Raw genomic sequence first — 20,910 nt, forward strand, 5'->3', positions numbered from 1 at the left:
CATTTCCGTAGAAGTCAAACATCAATACCAAAAGATTATCACACATTGTTTAAAAAAACAAAACTTGGAGTTCCCGTCATGGCTCAGTGGTTAATGAATCTGACTAGAAACCATGATGTTGCGGGTTTGGTCTCTGACCTTGTTCAGTGGGTTAAGGACCCAGCATTGCCATGAGCTGTGGTGTAAGTTGCAGATGTGGCTCGGATCCCACATTGCTGTGGCTCTGGCGTAGGCTGGAAGATGCAGTTCTGATTAGACCCCTAGCCTGGGAACCTCCATATGCCACTGGTGTGTCCCTATAAAAGACAAAAAGATTAAAAAAAAAAAAGACAAAAAAAAAATAAAACTTTTTAGAGATTTTAAAAATTAAAATAGATGTAATCTCTGAAATAATTTTGGAAAAAGTAGAAATTCTGTTACTCAATTTTTTAAATATAAAGCCTTGTTATGGACATTGTAGAAGAGATAATTACTACTAGATTTGTTCACTTTCAAAACAGATATTTCTTTATATGGACATATTTTAAAACTCTTAAGTAGATATCACTAAAGAAGAATTATAAGTATTTTTAGTATACTACTTAAAAATCTTAACTTAAATTATTTGAAAGGCCAAAGATAGAACAATGCAGCAAATATGCATGGCACTCATTTTCCAAAGAAAACTTCAAAGGAACATCTTTTTATATTACTTCTGTTCATTTTTTAAATTGTAGTAAATAGTGTAGCAAAATATAATCATTTTCTTGGTTTTTATATAATAACCAATATTTATGAAACCATTTTTTTGCTTTAAAAACATTGTCAAATACATAATGGGAAAATTCAGTTGATTCTTAATGCCATGAAATTCAGAGGCAGTGTAAACTCTCCTAGAAATTATTATTTTAGTAAATATAGGCATTGTAGAAGTTAACCCCAACACATATATATGAAAAAATTATTTAATGATTTGCTTAGTACTTACTCATTTGGCATGATTCGTCTAATATTAATGTTTTAAGCAAAATATTGCAGAAACTATAGTTCAATTTTATAATGGTCTTAAAAGTATCAAAGAGATTAAGAAATTATTTGAAGAATAAAATAAAGCAAGGAATAAGAAAATATAGGAGTTGCAGTCTCTTCGTATTGTCAATTTCATTTTAGAAAATTTTAGAAAAAAGAAGGAAAGTAATCAGTTTTGACTAAAATCTCATGATTGGCCTACCTACATCCCAAAAGTAAATTTCAAAATCTATTATTTTCAACACTTGATGCAGAGATAGCACTCTCAAAAATGTATAATACTAAATATATAGCCTGGCCTTTTAGCATTCTACATGTGCAATACAATTCATAAATTTCATATGGTGTGTATGAATGCAATTCTAACTGAAACTGATAACATTTGTAAGGAGTGTTAGGTTAATGAGGAATCAGTGGAGAATAAGTAAAGTTTTAGATTTGTTTTCCAAAATCAAGCATGGCTCCTTTAGAATATGATGTTTCATTTTCAGGGAAATATTTGCTATGCATGTTTCTGAATATTCTTGTATTCTTATGGACTTAAGGCTATATTGATTTTTGTCAATATAAATTGATATTTGATTTAATCATTTTATCATGGGTGAAGTATGGTAAACCCAGACAGGGGTCAAGGGAGAGAAAGTGGAAAATGTTAACAGTTTAGAAATTCAGTGCTGGGCAGGGCCACTGAGGAAAGCACCAGAGTCTGTCATGAGTCAGAAGTGGGGAGGAGAACTGCAAGCAGGATCCTTTACTGTAGTTTCTGAGTCAAAGTGGAGGAAATGTAGGGCAGAACAAGTAGGTTTAGTATAGCTAATTTGAATAGTTTCATTGGGCTCTGGGCAATAAAATCTTTCCCTGGTGGTGGTAACTGGTCTGGCAATTAAGGTGACTAGTGGACTGGAGTGTGAGAGCCCAATGAAGGGGATGTGGTTGGTGTGTGGACTTAATCCTCTGCTCAAGAAGAGAATTAACTTACCTATACCTAGAGACTCAAAACTGGGTCAAGACATCATTAAAAATAAAATAAAACAAAATTCCAACAGCGGAGAATATAGCTTATCAAAATAACAAATCATTAAAAATAACTTCTACAAATGCCAAAAGAATGTTAAGTCAATTGTCCAATGATCCAGTGACCATTTCCATCAATAGCAAGATATTAGACAAGTAAATATTTAAAGTACAGTAAGAAATTCTATTGGCAAGAAAGCAAGATATATAACTATTTTATAACTAATTATATTCCAGTGACTTTGACTTCCTAATCACTCTGATTAAAATTTTGAATTATCTATCCTGGGCTTAATAATTTGGTTTGTAAAATATGTAGACAATGATATCATGTTGTAATTATTATTGAAAAACTAAATGACCTACTACCTCAAAACATTTTTGCTGGAGGAAGGGGTACCTTTTCCTATTTTGTACACAAAGATAATAAGGAGATATTTGTTTGATATCACCCTACAAAATATCTGTCCAGGTCAATTTGTTTCCTTTGCTAAGAGGCTGAAGTTCCTCTCCCTCAGTTTGGAAGCTGCATTTCCAGAATGGGAATTCAACCAGAGTAGAACTAAAACAACTTTCATCTCATTTATTCTGTCATAGCTACACTGTTGTCCTCTACCTGTTCAAGGCTTCGGGACCCTGACCTCCACATCACACCTACCCCACCTATTCAAAAACAGCTCCCAGTCTCTTCTGCAGTTATCTTACAATGTTTGTTATTGTTGGTAAAGTTTAGTAAAGGAGTTCCCTGGTGGTCAAGCTGTTAAGAACTCCATATTGTCACTGCTGTGGCTCTGGTTCAATCTTTGGCCCAGGAACTTCCACATACCATGGGTGCAGCTAAAAAAGAAAAAAAGAAAAAATGGAAGAAAGAAAGAAAAAAAGAAGTTAGTAACTTTTCTTGTATTATTTTTATTTCTTGGCTATTTTTTTCACCATTTTTTTTACAATGATTAAACTTGCAGGAGGGAGCCAAAAGCCCATACTACTGTGCCATCTTGGCAGAACTCCTTTACTGAGAGGTGAAGGAATATCATGCCATTGCATTTTAAAATGTAAAGCAAAATCATGAAGTCTGTCGAGATATCATAAATAAGCTGGGAATTTGTGTGTGGTAAGGGAAGGTAGTTGTAAGAAATTATATTTTTAATTTTATTGTTTACTTTCTCACATTGAAATTTTTCTGGAGGAGAAAGATTCTACTTTTGTGTCTTTTCATCACCTCTATCCTTTTGTTGCTTGGAAGCTCCTTGTTGTAAGGTGGAGATTTTAAACTTCATAAGAACAGGATGGAAGGTGGGAGCATATAATTGTACGGATTTAACTGCTATGACGCAAATGTACAAAGAAGACTCTGTAAGGTAATCTTGTCACATCCATGGAAGATTTGGTACAAAAAACCCAGCATGTGGCATGCATTCATGATGCAGTGGTACCGATAAGACTATTCAGTACAGCACAGGAGATTTAAAAATCAGATACCACTTACCAACAATTAGAAATTCAAATCAGCTATAAATGAAATTAAATAAACACATATTCCTCTCATTTTATATATAGAAATATACAGAAATGCACAGAGTTTATACTGTTTGAAATCATTTTCTTTAGGAATATAAAGAATGCCTATACCATCTGCCATATATTGATAGCAGAAAATAAAACACAGAGGTAATTTTTCAAGGAGTTTGACGGTTTTCTAGTGTTTAGGATTTTGAAATAATTCAGTAAAACTAGGAGACAATTCTGTTTAAAATATAATATAATATATATTTATTTATATAAAGGGATGGATGCTACGCTTTGTTTCATTATCAGTAGCTAAGTGAGCATTAGCAAGCTTGGTAAAGATAACATGAATGCAATCTTAGACTTAAAGGGCTCAGACAGATTTCCGGGATTAAAAATTGAATCTGATTTTGTTGTATTTATGCTTTTACTCCGACTTGGTAATTAGAGGGAAAAAAATGTCACTTCAGCCTTACTTCCTATGGTTGCATTTCCAGCTTGGTTTTGAATCAGAACAGGAGCATATCTTACCGTCCTATTTGAAGAATAAAAACATATCTCTTTTTATATTTTTATGAGTTTCTAACTAAAAAGCATAAATATTACAAACACGAAATTCTACTTCCTCAATCAGACAATCTATAAAATAACAATAAACACAAGTGAACTATCAAGTATTACAGGTCCAACTGTAGGCCATGTTTACCTATAATAATAAGCAGATTTGAAAACAGCTTGTGAGATGTGTTTTACTTTCTCTGCACATTAGTCAAAACTGCCTTTGTTTGCATGCCAAGAAAAATGGTAAATAAGACAAATGTTAACAAGGGGTCTAAAAGCAGGCAGCCCAACACTGCAGTAGCAGCCATGGGATATCCCATTATCTTTTCATATCACCATCCTTGGTATCTGGATTTTATCTTCCTGCTTACAAATATGGTGCCTGCATCTGCTATCCAGACTCAAAGAAAGATAAAGGGAAAAAGATGGAAGAGCCCGCTTTTTGACAGCCATGCCTGTGGCATATGTAAGTTCCCCGCTAGGGGTCAAATTGGAGCTACAGCCCACACCACAGCCACGGTAACACTGGATCCAAGCCACATCTATGACCTATACCTCAGCTTGCAGCCACACCATATCCTTAACCCACTGAGTGAGGCCAGGGATCAAACCTGCAACCTCATGGTTCCTAGGCAGATTCGTTTCCGCTGTGCCATGGGAACTCCTAAAGAGCCCTCCTCTTAAAAGGCTTTTCTGGAAATCTAATCCAGCACTGCTGTTTATCTTGCTTTGTACCAAACTGGATCACGTGGACCTTGCAAAATGCACAGGAGTCTGGAGAAGTGCATTTTTTTTTTTTTTTGAGATGATCGTGATCTTCTTTTAAATGGATATGATAAAGTTATCATAGCGAGGAAAAAAGAAATAAGAGATTTTGAGTAGGCACCCAAGAGTGTTTGCCTCACTGCAATTAGTTTGTAAGTGACAAACTTCAAAGGACAATATCATAGGGATGAGCTGATGATTCTGGATTACCTAAAATGACAAGAATTTGTGATGAATATGAATATATGAGGCTGGGAGAACACTTGAGCAAACAGAGGCTATAACAATAGCAAAAATAGGTGTTTGGACAAATTCTCTGGGCAAAATCCCATAAATAGGGTATGTAGAACAAGAAAAGGAGCAGAAACTTACCAAAATTACCAAAGAACAAACTTCTCACTAGGGAAAGGAAACTGATTCAGAAAAAATCAGTTGACAAAAGGGACAGGTTGATGGGGAGGGATGGACTGTGGGTTTGTGATTTCCATATGCACATTGTAGTGTGTGGAATGACTGACCAACAGGGACCTGCTGAATAGGACAGGGGACGCTACCCAATATTCTGTGATAATCTATATGGGAAAAGAATCTGAAAAAGAGTGGGTATGTGTGTGTATGTATATGTGTGTATGTAACTGAATCACTTTGTTGTACAGCAGACATTATAACAACGTTGTAAATCAACCATACTTCATGAAACTTTAAAAAATGAAAACAAAAGTGATATTAAATGAATACTTTCAGGAAGAAACCTCACAGAGCATTCGGAAGCAAATTGAATTTTGCAGCTATTGTATTGCACAAACAACGCTAAATACTTAACCTTTTCCAAATTAGAAAAGGGAACTGGTGCAAGATATTTGTATATCTGAAATTGCTTCTAAGGTACTGCTGTTTATTATATGAAATTCATCAACTGCATTTCAATGGTTTATGTTTAATATCCAAGGAGACTTTTTGAATTAATTCAAAGACATTTCCTCTGATGATGCATTTATTTACTTTTAGGATGGCCCAATATGATTACACATGGCTGCATATTTCAGGCTGATTTACTGTAGAGAAAAATAAAATAAAATTTACTTCAAGCTAGAGAAGAAAATATTGTGCCTAACCAGGGCCAAAAGTCTAGGTCATATCACCCATGTAGCATCTTAACACATTCTGACAAATTTAACACTGTTATTAGGAAGCTGCTTCCAAATACTGTGGATCTGGGGGCAAAACGAGTTTGTCCCTCAACACTTCAAAAACTGATGCCCACACTTACAAATTATTATAAAAATGGAGGACCTCTCAGGGATTACACATGAAGGACCGAAGCAATGATCTATCTCATTTGGATCCATGTGGATCCGCAGCAGCCTTCACGATGGAGCGCAGAGCAATTTCTTCTGGCATACCTCAAATGGACCCTCCTTATAAGGCTCTCAAGAACTAAGATTGAGTTTATTGATCTTTGGCTATCTACCAACACATTGACTGCTCCATGGATTATGTTTGATAAATGTTTTATTGCATCAACAAAAGATAAATAGAAAAGTACCAATAATTTTGGGGAAAAACAATAACATATTAATTTATCTATATTTTATTTTTTCTATCAAGCTTCTTCTCTCTAATGATCTTTTAGTTGATTTCAACAACAACAACAACAAAATTTCATCTGATGATGCAGCACAGTACATAGTGATAAAATGAGGTAAGCAATATTTTGGGAGAAAAAGAGAACTAGGGGTACTTCTTGATATGGGAACTTTAATATTTATAAGTATCTTGATGTGATATTTATATTTTTCTGTTGTCAGTAACAGTAAAAACAGAGTAATCTGGACTAGGCTAGGAATATTGCTCAAAAGTAAAAAACATTGCCATGTTTCTTTTATTCAATCCCTAATCACATCATAGAGATGGAATGAAATTTGCAGCATTTTAATAACCATGAGTTCCAGTAGAGTTATAATTATATTGTCCCAGAGAGATGAATATCTACTTATTTCCAATTTCACCATATTCTAAAGAAAGAGCTTCTACAAATTTGTGCCACAAACTAGTCTGTGTATAACAATTCTCATCACTAATGCCTTCCTTATGATTCCTGCTGTAGTTTGCGTGCATTTTATTTCAAGCAAAAATGGAAGCTCCTTCTTCATGATGTCAAGACTATCTTCTAAAAGAGAAAAGCTCATTCAAATCATTCATTTGGTGTAAAATAAAAATGAAATGATAGAATATGAGAAGGTTATATGTATATAGAAAAAAAAAAACATGTAACAGGACATGGGAAGATGGGGTTCTTAGAATGGCAGAGAGGCAGTAATCCTTTTCTATGCTGTGTAACATATCACCACAAACTTAGTGGATTTAGAATCCAGCTAGTATCCATGAGGACGCAGGTTCTATCCCTGGCTTTGCTCAGTGGATTAAAGATCCGATGTTATCATGAGTTATGGCATATGTCACAGATGTGGCTCAGATCCCAGTTTTCTGTGGCTGTGGCATAGGTTGGTAGCTGTAGGTCTGATTCAACCCCTAGCCTGGGAACTTCCATATGCCGTGTGTTCGGTCCTAAAAAGACAAAAAAAAATTATTTTCCTATTGTTTTGATGCATCAGAATTCCAGGCATAGCTTAACTATGTTCTCTGCTCCAGTCTTGCAAGATTGCAATTCAGGTGTCCGCCAATGCTACACTGTCACCTGAAGGCTCAAATGTGGAAGAATCTGCTTCCATGCTCACATATGCTTTTGTTGGCAGAATTAATTTTATTGAGTGTTGTACAATTCATGATAGCTTGCATATTCAAATCAATAATGGAAAGAGTGATTCTAAAAAGAATCAGCTAGCAAGACAGAATCTTATACAATGCAACTCCATAATGACAGTGATGTCTTATTTTCCATAGTCTTTTGGTTAAAAGCAAGTCAAAGTTCTCTCACATACTCAGCAGGAAGGGATTTCACAAGATTGTGAATACCAGGAGGTGGAGAGCACAGGAACCACCTAAAAAGTCTACCTGTCTTCACAGAGGCATTGAATTTGTAAATTGAATGGTTAGAGCTAAACCTCATTGTGAGGTGACATAAGATCAAATATTTGAAAGAGCCATGGGAGGAAACTCTGAGACTTTGAGGGAACAGCATCCCAGAAAAACAGGACATGCCAGAAAAACACCTTCAAGTGGGAATGTGTTTGGAAAAAATGAGAAACAATAGGAGGAAGAGTGGCTGGAGCAGAGTAGTGAGAAAAAGACATAGCAGAAAAGAATAAAGTCAGAAGATCAGATAGATACCAAGAATAGAATGGGGAAGGGGGGAGATAGTGACTACAGTTGTGGAGGATTTTCTTGAATTTTGTAGGCAATTGGAGGAATTTGTCTTTTATTTAGAACGAGGTGGGAAGGCAATAGAGGATTTAGAGAAAAAGAGGAATTTGACCTAACTTATTTAATCACTGGCCAAGAACACACATAGGATGGCATTTGTGAAAGTAGAGAGACTGGTTAGGAGAGTATTGTTGTAATTCTAGTAGAGATGGCAGTGAAGGTGGTAAAAAATTGACAGAATCTGAATAAAATCAGAAGGTATAGCCAATACCTTTCCTTAATTTTTTTTTCTCCATTATGTAAATAAAGTAGCAATTTCAGAGTTTGGTACTAAACCTGCACTAGTTCATTTAGCCCCTTCCTTGAGAATTTGGACATATACCTAAGACAAGGTAAATACAATATCCATGAGTAACTATACAACCTATAAAACTCAGGAATTGGTGATTGTCATTGTCTACTGTGACACCTAGAATAAGGAAAAAGTTCAAGGAATTCCTGTTGTGGCTCAGCAGATTATGAACACAACTAGTATCCATGAGGATACATGTTCAATCCCTGGTCTTGCTCAGTGGGTTAAGGATCAAGCATTGCTCTGAGCTGTGATATAGGTCATGGATGCGGCTTGGGTCCAATTGCAGCTACAGCTCCAATTTGACCCCTAGCCTGGGAACTTCCATCTGCTTAAGGAACGACCCTAAACAGAAAAAATTCAAAAAGAAAGATGAAGAAAATACATGGAAAAAGATAGTGGAATACTGACTGAGAGTATTCAGTGATTATCAGCTGTTTTTATTTGACCCAGCCATAAAGTTAACATAAACTTACTAATCCAAGAGAGATAGAAAACTTTATTTTGGACGAGTCAAATTTCAATTTGTCTCTATGGACAAATAGATTTATAATGGAATTTTTATGGTTTTCTGAATCACCTTTCAGCCTTACCAGCAGTCTTCAAAATTGTGGTAACTTACAGAAAACAAGATTTATATGAAGAGTTTTGTAGGTTTCTATATATTATCATTTTGTTTCTCAAATCACATAGTGGCCTATAAGAGGACTAAGCTTAGGTTTCTTTCTCTTTTGAACTCCTGAGAAGATGAGGCAACTAGTGAAGTTCAAATACACAGTGGTTTTATTCCATCTGAATTGTTACTTGTCCTCTAAACCTCTCTAACCTAGAGTGTATTATTTCCAAAGACTGATCTGCTTATAGAGAAGTATGATGGCAGTAATTCATTAAGATGGTTTTATTTTAGGTACCTGTTCTCATTGTTAAGCTATTTTCTTAATAGCTAATTAGATGTCACTGAAAAGATTAATAAAGGAAGGATTTCATTTTTGCAAGGCTGTTGGCATATCAGTTGCTCCTTCCATTGAGTCATCATGGTGCAGATTAAATGTGTAACTGGCTTAAAGGGTGCAATGACTCTTGCCTTGTTATAGTGTGACCATATGTGGCCAATTATATTTTCTCTGTTCCTAATAATGTGGTTGTTGATTTACTAGTCTACATTCTTCTCTGACCATTAATTTTTATAGGCTTTCATCTTTTGAGTCATCCTCACGTGGTGTGTTACAGCAGCATTTTCCTGCCACCACATATTTTAAGCTTCTAAACAACACAGAATCGTGTTGTTGCTATGGAAACCTTCAAACATTGCAGAATCTTTGTCTTGAGTCTGCAGCTCCTATTGTACGTAGGTTCATGCCCTGCAAAAAAATACTCTAATTTCCATTGTCCCTAACATGAAGATGCAGTTAACCTGGATGCCATTAGAACTAATGTTTATTTTATTTTTGTTTTTTATTTGCTCCTTATATTGGTTCTAATGGTTGTGGTAGAAAAGAGCTGGACTAATCCATCACAATCAAATTACAGATCCTTCTTAAACATAAGCCTCTATTGTGGAGAGGATTATAGCAGCAACTGGGATGATTTCTCTAAAATTTACATATTCATTCATTCATTTAGTGATTACTTATTGAATAGTTGTAATGAGAGGCACATTATTTTAGGCCGGGGAGCTATAGCCCTGAACAAGACAGAATCTCTGACATCATGGGCCTTACATCTTAGTGAAATATGGAGTATGAAGTTTAAAGAAAAAAAGCAATGGGATTGAAAATAATGACAATGGTGTGTATGTGGTAGGTGTCATTACTTCAATTAAAGTCATCAGAAAATGCTTCTCTGTAGTAGGTGCATCTGAGAATAGACCTGGTTGATGTAAGTGATTGAGTGAGGCAAATATCTGAGTGAAATTTATTTCTAGGGAAGAGGAAACTGCAAACATCAATTCCCTGAAATGGGAACAGACTTGATATGCATACACTTGACATATAGCAAGAGTCAGTATCCTGGCTCCCAATAACCAAGCGAGAGAGTTAGGTAAGTGAGGTGGAAGTAGAGATAAGAAGGTAGATGAAGATGGAGGGAAGAGATCCCCTGATGTCTCAAGGGCCACAAAAAGGACACTGGATTTTATTTTGAGGATGAAGGGCTTTGAGCAATAAAGTAATGTAATCTGATTTATAGCTTAAATAAAATTGATCTATTTGTGGTGAGGACAACTAACAGTATCAAGACAAGAATAAAGGCTGGAAGACCAGTTAGGCTGCTATGACTGTCATCTAGGTGAAAGAAGATAGAGTAGAAGAGGGTTGTGTATCTGAAAGGCTGAGCCAACAGGACTTACTATGGTTTTGATCACAGATTGCGTACAAAAGGAGTCAAACATGACTAGTAGAGTGCTGTTCTGAGTCAACGGGTCAATGATGGTGCCATTTACTGAAATGTGGAAAACTGAGGATGGAGTGGTTTTGAGTAGGGGGGAACAAGAGTTCTGATTTGAATGAGTTAAGCTAGAGTTGTTCAATTACATATCCAAAAGTGGATTTTTCTCAAGTCGTGTATCTAAGTCTGGACTTCAGAGAGGTTTGTGCAGAGGGTACAGCCCTGATTGTGGGGGATGTATCTTTAAGGAAACCAATCCTGTGTCTAAATAGATGAAGCAAGAAATGATGTTGTTGAAGAGTTCTAAGGATAGAGCCCTCTTTCTACACAAATTGACTTTAGACGTCTTAGTTATTGATTACCGCAATAATCCTGCATTACTTTAATGCAGTATTAGAAATAACCATGGGGAGCTCCCATTTTAGTTCAGGGTAACAAATCCCTGGCCTCGCTCCTTGGTTTAAGGATCCAGTGTTGCCATGAGCTGTAGTATATGTTGCAGACGCAGCCCGGATTTGGCATGGCTGTGGCTGTGCTGTGGACTGGCAGCTGCAGCTCTAATTCCACCCCTAATTTAGGAAATTCCATATGCCGCAGTTGCTGCCTGCCTCCACCCCCACCTCCCAAAAAGAAAGAAACAATCACAAAACCTCAGTGATACAACATTTGATTTATTGCTCACATATTTTTGGTCATTGGTGGTCAGTTAGGCAGCTTTGCTGATCTCCACTGGGTTCACTCACATATCTGAGGATTGGCTAACCTTCCGCTGGAGCAACTGTGGTGACTCAGCTCTGTTCCCTGTATTTTTCGTCCTCCAGCAGAGTAGCTGGAGCTCTTCTCATGATGATAGCAAAAGCACAAGAGTAAGCAAGCCCAAAGAGCAAGCCTGATCCAAGTCTCAGCTTGCAGCAGATCTATGCCTGAGTGTCAAAAAGCAGGGTATATCACCCAGCCCACAGTGGCAGAGCACTGCAAAAAAAAAACATGAAAAAGCACATGGATATAGAGGCAGTGAATAATTTGTGCCATTTTTGCAATCTATCACACAGACATTCTAATGAGCACACGTAGAAGATGGCCTTCTTGAAAATGAAAACATTGTCTGAAATGCCTGCTTCCATTTTAACAATATGAAACACTTAGACTTAGTCTTTTTTGAGTACCAAAAGCACAATTTTGAAAGTTATGCAGTTCTGTATGCAAAATCTAGCCCCATCTCGTCTGTCCCTGTGATTACTTCAACTAAAAAATAGTGATTGTACCATTAACAACAGCCATGACATGAAAGCAACATAAATGTTCACTGATGGAGGATTGGATAAAAACGATGTGGTGCATATATACAATGGAATGCTACTCAACCATAAAAGGAACGAAATAATGCCATTTGCAGCAACATGGACGGACCTAGAGATTATCATACGGAGTAAAGTGTGTCACAGAGAAAGACGGATATCATAGGAGATCACTAATATGTGGAATTTAATTTTAAAAAAAAGATACAAAAGAACTTAAAAAACAGAAACAAAGACTTAAAAATTTCAAAAACAAACTTATGGTTACCAAAGGGGAAATGTGGGGGAGGGATAAATCAGGAGGTTGGGATTGACATATACATACTACTCTATATCAAATGGATAGGTGACAAGGACCTACTACTATATAGCATAGGACACTCTACTCAGTAAAGTGTAGTAACTTATATGGGAAAAGAATCTGAAAAGGAATGAATATAGGTTTATGTATAAATAATTTACTTTGCTGTACACCTGAAACTAACACAATTTTGCAAGTCAACTATACTCCAGTACGATTTTTAAAAATTAAATTAAAAAACAAATGAAACAGGACAGCATCAAAAATAAAACAAAACCGCATTTGTAATGTCTACTATGTCAAAGCTGTTATAAGGATTAAACCAATATCCAATGTTCCCTATATATAGTAAACAATTGGCAAATGATAAATGCTTGACCATTATTAGTAGAAGAGGTACTACTAGTATTATGAAGTATAACAGTCAGCTAAGTTGTTTTGTGGGCGCAATTTTGACAAGACTGAATCCCCCAAATTATGAATGTTTAATCTAAAAACACTTTTACTTCCACATATGAAGTTACCTTAAGGTAGTTACTAAGGTTTGAGTGTTCAGGTTTACCTTTTCCTTCTTTTAAAAATTCCTTTTTCACATTCATGTCCTCAAATTTTTCTCACTGTTTCAGTATAAATAAGGATTATACTCCTAGAGATTTTGTGGGGGGTTTTTGTTTGTTCGTTTGTTTGTTTTTTGCTTTAGCATAAAGAAAACTGGCTCAAAATAAAGACTTTATTGGGGAGAAAGCATGAAGTTATATTTCTCTTTCAACCCCCAGGACCCTCGCAAAGGTTGGAGAGGGCCGCTTAGGTTGGAAGTATCCCAACAATATTTGCATCATTTCAAAATGAATTTAATATGTTGTATTATTTCTCTGATCAGTCTGTCCTAAGACAAAGTGGTCCAACAGATGATAACCCCCAGTAAAAAGGTTGACAAATGCCTGAATCCAAGGCCAATGTGCTCAAACTTACAGTTTTATTTATTTTTTATTGGTACATCTGAGACTTATGCTGCAGTTTGCAGCACCACTGGATCCTTAACCCACTGAGCTAGGTCAGGGATTGAACCCTCATCCTCATGTATATTAGTCAGGTTCTTAACCTGCTAAGCCACAGCAGGATCTCCAAAACTCACCTGTTTTAAAAACAAGTGCAGTTCAGTAAGTCTGGACACTATATCTAAATTATTACACTCTCCATATGTGACGGTCCTGCTTGACATTAGATCTGATCATGCGTACTTGTCACTAAGAGTTCATCGCAAGAATTTTTTCACCTTTTTTTCTTTTATACTGTGAGCTCTGGGAAAGCAGTAGCTCTGTTGGTTTTCCTCACCCTTTTATCCTGAGTCTCTGCATTTTTTATGAACCTAGGGTCATTGGAAATTGCTAAGACTATATTTGTTAAAATAGTTGTTCAATAACTGTTTACATGAAGGACTTTTCCACATGCTCTCTAATTGTTCTAGGGCCAGCCTGGATTAAAATAGTTGAGAGGTATACAATACAATTCAAAATGGAAAAAAATAGAGATATTTATTGCTTAATATTTTTAGAAATAATTTTACACACTCTGTCTTCTGTTTCCACAACATATTGACTTGTGGTGCTTTGGTATTAAGCACTTCACAGCTTCCATTGTTGTAACGATAAAGACCCGAACCCATAACATGGCCATAAGGTGATCTGGTGCTGGTCAGTCTCTGCCTTTTCATGATCTGGTGCCAGTCAATCTCCACCTCTTAATCCTATATTCTTCTCACCCCTCTCTCTATCCCAGCCACACTGATCCTCTTTCAGGTTCCTAGAAGAATATGATTCCTACCAACTCACCTTTCCCCTCTGCCTGGAATGTGACTGGGATCTACCTAGTCACTCTCAGATCCTAACTGAACCTTCCTGGACTGAATCCTGGAGTTCTCCAGGTACATGCATTCACAGTGTTCAGCATTTTAATTCCTAGCTTTTATCAGAGTTTAAATAATTATACATTTAGTCTTGTATTATTGATGGAGATAATCAATCAACCATCTGTAATATGAATAGAAAAGAATTTTATTTGAGCCAAACTGAGGACTCTAAGACACAGATTCAAGAAGCATTTGAGTTGTCCTCCATCGGCCTACAAAAAGGGAGAGGCTTAAAATGGCAGAAGATGCAAAATTATATAAGTTGTTTGTGAAGAATTATAATTGGAACTGGCAAGAAGTGAGGGTTCTTGTTAAGTAAGTATTGGTTGGGATCCACCATGGTTGCACAGCTACAAGGGGAGACCTTGAAACCATAAGGTTCCAGCTGGTAGCTGCAAGCAGATACTGTTTTGAGAACAGCTGGTGATGTCCCTGGGTCTGACACAGTTCAGGAAATTTAAGTTCTCAGGAATGCAGCAACTTGTCTAAGACCACATCCGCAATGGTCATCTGATGCCCTTTTGATACCTGAACCACAGTTACTTCATTTTAATTATTAAATGCATTCTTTTCTTCAGTGATGTACAATGCATGTTTGACAGGCCATAACACAGGCTGTTCTAGTTAGCATAAAGTTTAAATTAAGTTACATATGAACCAGTATGACTTCCCCTGTCTCTATACGTTAAAATTCCTTCCACGGGCATGATTATTTGACTTATGTCTGTCACCTCTACTGTACTGTAAGCTCCATGAGAACAGGGACTATGTCTGTTTAATTTTACCTCTGCACTTCCAAGGCTTAGCACAGTGCCTAATGCAAAACACGAACTCATAAAATGCTCAAGTCCCATACAACAGCTTACCACCAATGTAATTTCTTTAATTTGAAAAATGATCACTTGATTATAAAACATTGTAGATAGCTTTATAGACAGAAATATTTTATAAGAAACACATTTGATTATTTAGAATACCTTCTTTCTACTTCTAATACAGCTCTTTTTTTTTTCTTCCAGGTTTATTGAGATGTAACTGACATACAGCACTGTATAAATTTAAAGCATACAGTACAGTGATTTGACTTACATACATCATGAAATGCTAACCACAATAAGTTTAGTAAATATCCATCATTTCATATAGATATAGAATTTTTTTCTTTTTTTTTTTTTTTTCGTCTTTCTAGGGCAGCACCTTTGGCATATCAAGATTCCCAGGGTAGGGGTTGTAGCCACCAGCCTAAGCCAGAAACACAGCAACGTAGGATCCTAGCAACGTCTGTGACCTACACCACAGCTCAAGGCAACACTGGATCCTTAACCCATTGAGCAAGGCCAGGGATCGAACCCTCATCCTCATGGATGCTAGTCAGGTTCGTTAACCAATGAGCCAAGATGGAAACTCCTCAAAATTAAAAAAAAAAAAAATATATATATATATATATATATATATATTCTTGTGGTAAGAACCTAGGAATGACTCTCTTTAACAACTTTCAGGGCGTTCCTGTTGTGGTACAGTGCCATGAGGATGCATGTTTGATCCCTGGCCTCACTCAGTGGGTTAAGGATCCAGCGTTTCGGTGAGCTATGGTGTAGGTTGCAGAGGTATCTCATATCCTGAGTTGCTGTGGCTGTGGCATAGGCCGACAGCAGTAGCTCCAATTCAAACCCTAGCCTGGGAACTTCGTATGTATAGCTCAGCAAATATAATTAACATTGCTATATGGTATATGTGAAAATTATTTTTTGTTAATCATATTTGACATGCTGTACATTATATCCCCTAGTACTTATTAACAAATAAGTAACTGGAAATTTTCCCTACCATTTTCCCTCCCATTTTCACTACCATTATCCGATTTGTACTTTTTGACTATCTTCTCCCAATTATATCCAAGCTCATCTCCTATTTAATTGTCAAAATTGTTTTCTCTTTTTCAGATATTTCCAAAATCATTATTTTATTTCTCTTCTATTTTCCAAATGAAAACTCCTGGAGACCCAGACTTGAGTCATATTTCCAAGACCATTAAGAGCAGGAGGCTTGCTACAAAATCTGGTCATCTTCCATCTCAATTTTTTTTCTTTTTTTAGGCAGTACCCATGGCATGTGGGAGTTCCTGGGCCAGGGGTCGAACCCGCACTTCAGTTGCAACTTGCGAATTGTGGTAATGCTATATCTTTAACCTGCTGTGGCACACGGGAACTTCCTCAATTTTTTTTTTAATGAGAAAAATTCCTAAGTCTTAGATCCAGCTTAAAGGTTTTATATCTCTATTTTTTTCCTTATATCCTTATATCTTTAAAGATATCAGCCATTTTTTATGCAAAAAAGTAGAAGACGTGGATTTCAATGTTTATTAGACTCACTGAGGTTACATCTGATCACTTTTAGCAAATAAAGTCTTCCTAATTACCTATATCTACATCTGCTCTCTTAATGAATATTAAATTGATAGTCTTGCATTAAAAAAACTTACTGCCAAATAGTTTTATCAGCTGATAATAAAGTTAGTATTACAATTGACTTATTAGAAATCAAATATTGTCAGGCTACACATCCTTCTTTCACACAATTTTATTTAGTCCTAATTCTTACTGTATTTTTTTTCCCATTTGGTTGCCCTGCCTTTTAAGGATGCCAATTCTGTCTTTACAATGTTAACCTTCTAATTCCCTGTGCAGTTGGTAGGCTTCTTCTCTAGCGCTTCTGCTTGTGTTGTTAGAGTCTCTGTATATTAGCCCAAGAGTATGGCACATTTCTATTCAAAGTGTAATGTATTAATGAACCAAAGCAAGCTCACAAATTAATGGATATGAGGTTTCCAGACTAAAATAACATCTAATAATCTGTCCCTAGGGAAACGTCTTCCTTTCTCCTTAAAATTATGCATAAAAAATTGAATAAGATAAAGCAAAATGCCAAAAGTTAATTCTGAGACAACTGATTGTCTGATTTGCAGGAATTTTCCTATTTACAATATAAAGCTAAGGAGGTCGATTTGATATATACAGTGGCTGTTTTTGATTCATGCTATCAGAAACTCTATGGTCCAAAGATGGAAAAAAACATTCCCTTCTAACTTTACACTCAATCCTTCAACAACAACACCACTTTGGGCTTCTACTACATGCTAGACACTACAAACACTGAGGTCAGAATAGTTAAGATAGTCTTAATTCATATAATCTTTGAGATTTTAGTTTTTAGGGAAGCCTGGAATTTAAAAAAATATTAGAATGATGACACAGAAATTTAAAACTGCTACAGAAATATGTCATAGGACTATCTTATTTACTGTAAATAGATTATAGAATGAAGTAACATCTAATTAGAGATGTAAAGAATGAGTAGTTGCAGTGCTCAAGGTGATAAGCATGATTAAACAGAATGAGTATTGATTTCATATTGAGATTGTCTCTTCAAATAGGTTGGACTAAAAGCCCAACAAATTCTTTCCTATACTTTGTTAGAATTGCACATGTACATATCATTCCTGACAAGATGTACCAATTTAACAAATGGGTTTGATGTTCTGAAAAGAAGATTGAGCATGGCGCTTTCAGAAACTTTCAAATGTTCAGTGTGGTTGGATTATAAAGAGCGAGGTAGAGACTAATAGACATTGAAATTGAAGATGTCCATGGTGGCAAGATTTGAAGGAATCTTTAAATCTCGCTAAGGAGTTTGGCCTTCATTGTCAGGCAATGGAAAGACACTTGGATGTCAAAAGCAGGAAAGTGACACTGTTAGATTTGCCTTTTAAAATTAACAATATAGCTTCAGTGAGAAGAATAAATTTGAGAAAAGCAAAGGAATACTGAGAATAAGCAGACTGAGACAGTTATAATCAATGACCTAAGGGTGAAATAACAGCATCCTGCAGAGTGTGGCTGGAGCAATATGAACAAATACTTGTTTATTTAGAGGATGGAGTTCATAAGCCTTTGCAATTGGTTAAATGTGGGGATGACAAAGAGGGAATAAAAATGTGGCTTAGTATCTGGTTGTTTAATGCCATTCACTGACATAGTAAACAGATGAGAAAGCGTGGGTTTTCAGAGAGAGATGGGCTTAGTTTTTGATATTTTAAGGTTGTGGTTCTTGTGCTTAATACAAGATCATATGTAGCACAAGAAGTTGGATAAAACTCAGGCATAAATATGTAAGAGTCATTAGCATAGCGAATAGCTGAGGTCTTGGAAATGGCCAAGACTGCTTTGTAAAAGTATATAGAGTGAAAGAAGTGTGGCTAGAACACAATTTGGGGTACACTGGTATTTATGGGACGTGCAGAGAAATAGAGGCTTACAAAGGTGAGTGAGGAAGGGTGGCCAACATGAAAAGAGAAATCTGCAAGGATAGAGTGTCAGCAATTCACATGTATAAGAGAATATTTGAAAAGGAGGGAGGGTCCACAAGACCGGTAAAATTTAATTCCAAACTTAAGGGATATATTGTCATCTGACTAGGTGGTGTTTTTTGTTTTTGTTTTGAAATGGCCGAAATTTTTTATTATTATTATTTATTTATTTTTTATTTTTTAATTGTTATTTCCCCAATACAATTTTTTTTTCCTACTGTACAGCATGGTGACCTAGTTACACATACATGTGTACATTCTTTTTTCTCACATTATCATGCTCCATTGTAAGTGGCTAGACATAATTCCCAGTGCTACACAGCAGGATCTCATTGCTAATCCATTCCAAAGGCAATAGTTTGCATCTATTAATCCCAACTCCCAATCTACCCCATTCCTCCCCTTTGACAACCACAAGTCTATTCTCCAAGTCCATGATTTTCTTTTCTATGGAAAGGTTCATTTGTGAAATGGCTGAAGTGTTTTCACCTAAATGATGTATATCCAGTTAAATAGAGGAAATGGTTCAAAAAGTGGAGATCAGAGTTACTGTCAATGGGAAATTTTATGTTAGGAGGTTGGATTTCTATACCAATGATGGATCCTTAACCTGCTGCATCACAAGAGAACTCCAAATAAACTATTTTTTATTCCAGCTTTATTGAGATAAATGGCATTATGTAAGTTTAAGGTGTGCAGCATAATTATTTGACTTTCATATATTATGAAATGTTTATCACAATAAATTCAGTGAACATTCATCATCTCACAATAGATGCAAATTAAAGAAATGGAAAAAAATTTCCTTATGATGAAAACTCTTAGGATTTACTCTAACAACTTTCATATATAATATATAGGAATATTAACTATATTTATCACATTGTACATTATATCCCTAGTACTTATTTATCTTATAACTGGAAGTTTGTACTTTTTGATTGTCTTCATTTATTTCCCTCTCCCCTACCCCTGACCTCTGGTAACCACAAATATGATCTATTTTTCTAAGAGTTTGTTTGTTTGTTTTTCAAGTATAATTCACCTCCAACACTGTATTAAATCTTGTTATATGATATAGTGATTTTATATATCTGTGCTCTTCAAAATGATCCTCACTGTCACCATATAAAGATATTACATAGTTACTGATTATGCTTCCCAAATGTACCTTTCATGCCTGTGATTCATGTATTTTGCAAATGAAAATCTGTACCTCTTAGTCTCCCTCACCTATTTTTCTTCTTCCCCCACCTATTCACCCCTCTGGCAACCACTTGTTTGTAATCTGTATCTCTGCTTTGTTAAGCCTGATCATTCGTTTTGTTTTTTAGATACCACATACAAGTGAAATTATATAGTATTTGTCTTTCTATGACTTATTTCATTTAACATAATACCTTCTAGGGCCATCTACATTGTCACAAAAGGCAAGATTTCATTATTTTCTACGGCTGAGTAATATTCCATCATACATATGTACTGCATCTTCATTATCCATTCATCTACAGATGGGCATTTAGGTTGCCTCCATGTTCTGGCTATTGTAAATAATGCTGCAATGGACATGGGGTGCATATATCTTTTTGAATTAGTGCTTATTTTTCTTTGGATATATAGTCAAGACTGTAATTCTATATCATATAGTAGTTCTATTTTTAATTTTTTGAAGAATCTCCATAAACATTTTCCATAGTGGCTGCACCAATTAACATTCCCACCAATAGTGCATGAGGGTTCCCTTTTCTCCACATTTTGCCAATGTTTGTTATTTTGTTAATAGTTGTTCTGACAGGTGTGAGGTGATATCTCATTGTGGTTTTGCTTTGTGTTTTCCTCATTATTAGTGATGTTGAGCATTTTTTCATATACCATTGGTCATATGTCTTCTTTGGAAAAATATCTGTTTAGATCCTTGTTTGTTTTATTTTGATGTTGAGTTGTAGGAACTCTTTGTGTATTTTGGATATTAACCCTTGTGTATATATCATTTGTAAATATCTTCTCCCACTCAGTAGGTGATTTTTGTTTTGGTGATTTTTACTTCACCATGAAAAAATTTTTTAGTTTGATGTAGTCTTATTTGTTTACTTTTATTTTTGTTTCCCTTGCCTAAGG

This window comes from Phacochoerus africanus, chromosome 6 (genome assembly GCF_016906955.1).
Source record: "Phacochoerus africanus isolate WHEZ1 chromosome 6, ROS_Pafr_v1, whole genome shotgun sequence".
In the NCBI taxonomy this organism is placed as follows: Eukaryota; Metazoa; Chordata; class Mammalia; order Artiodactyla; family Suidae; genus Phacochoerus; species Phacochoerus africanus.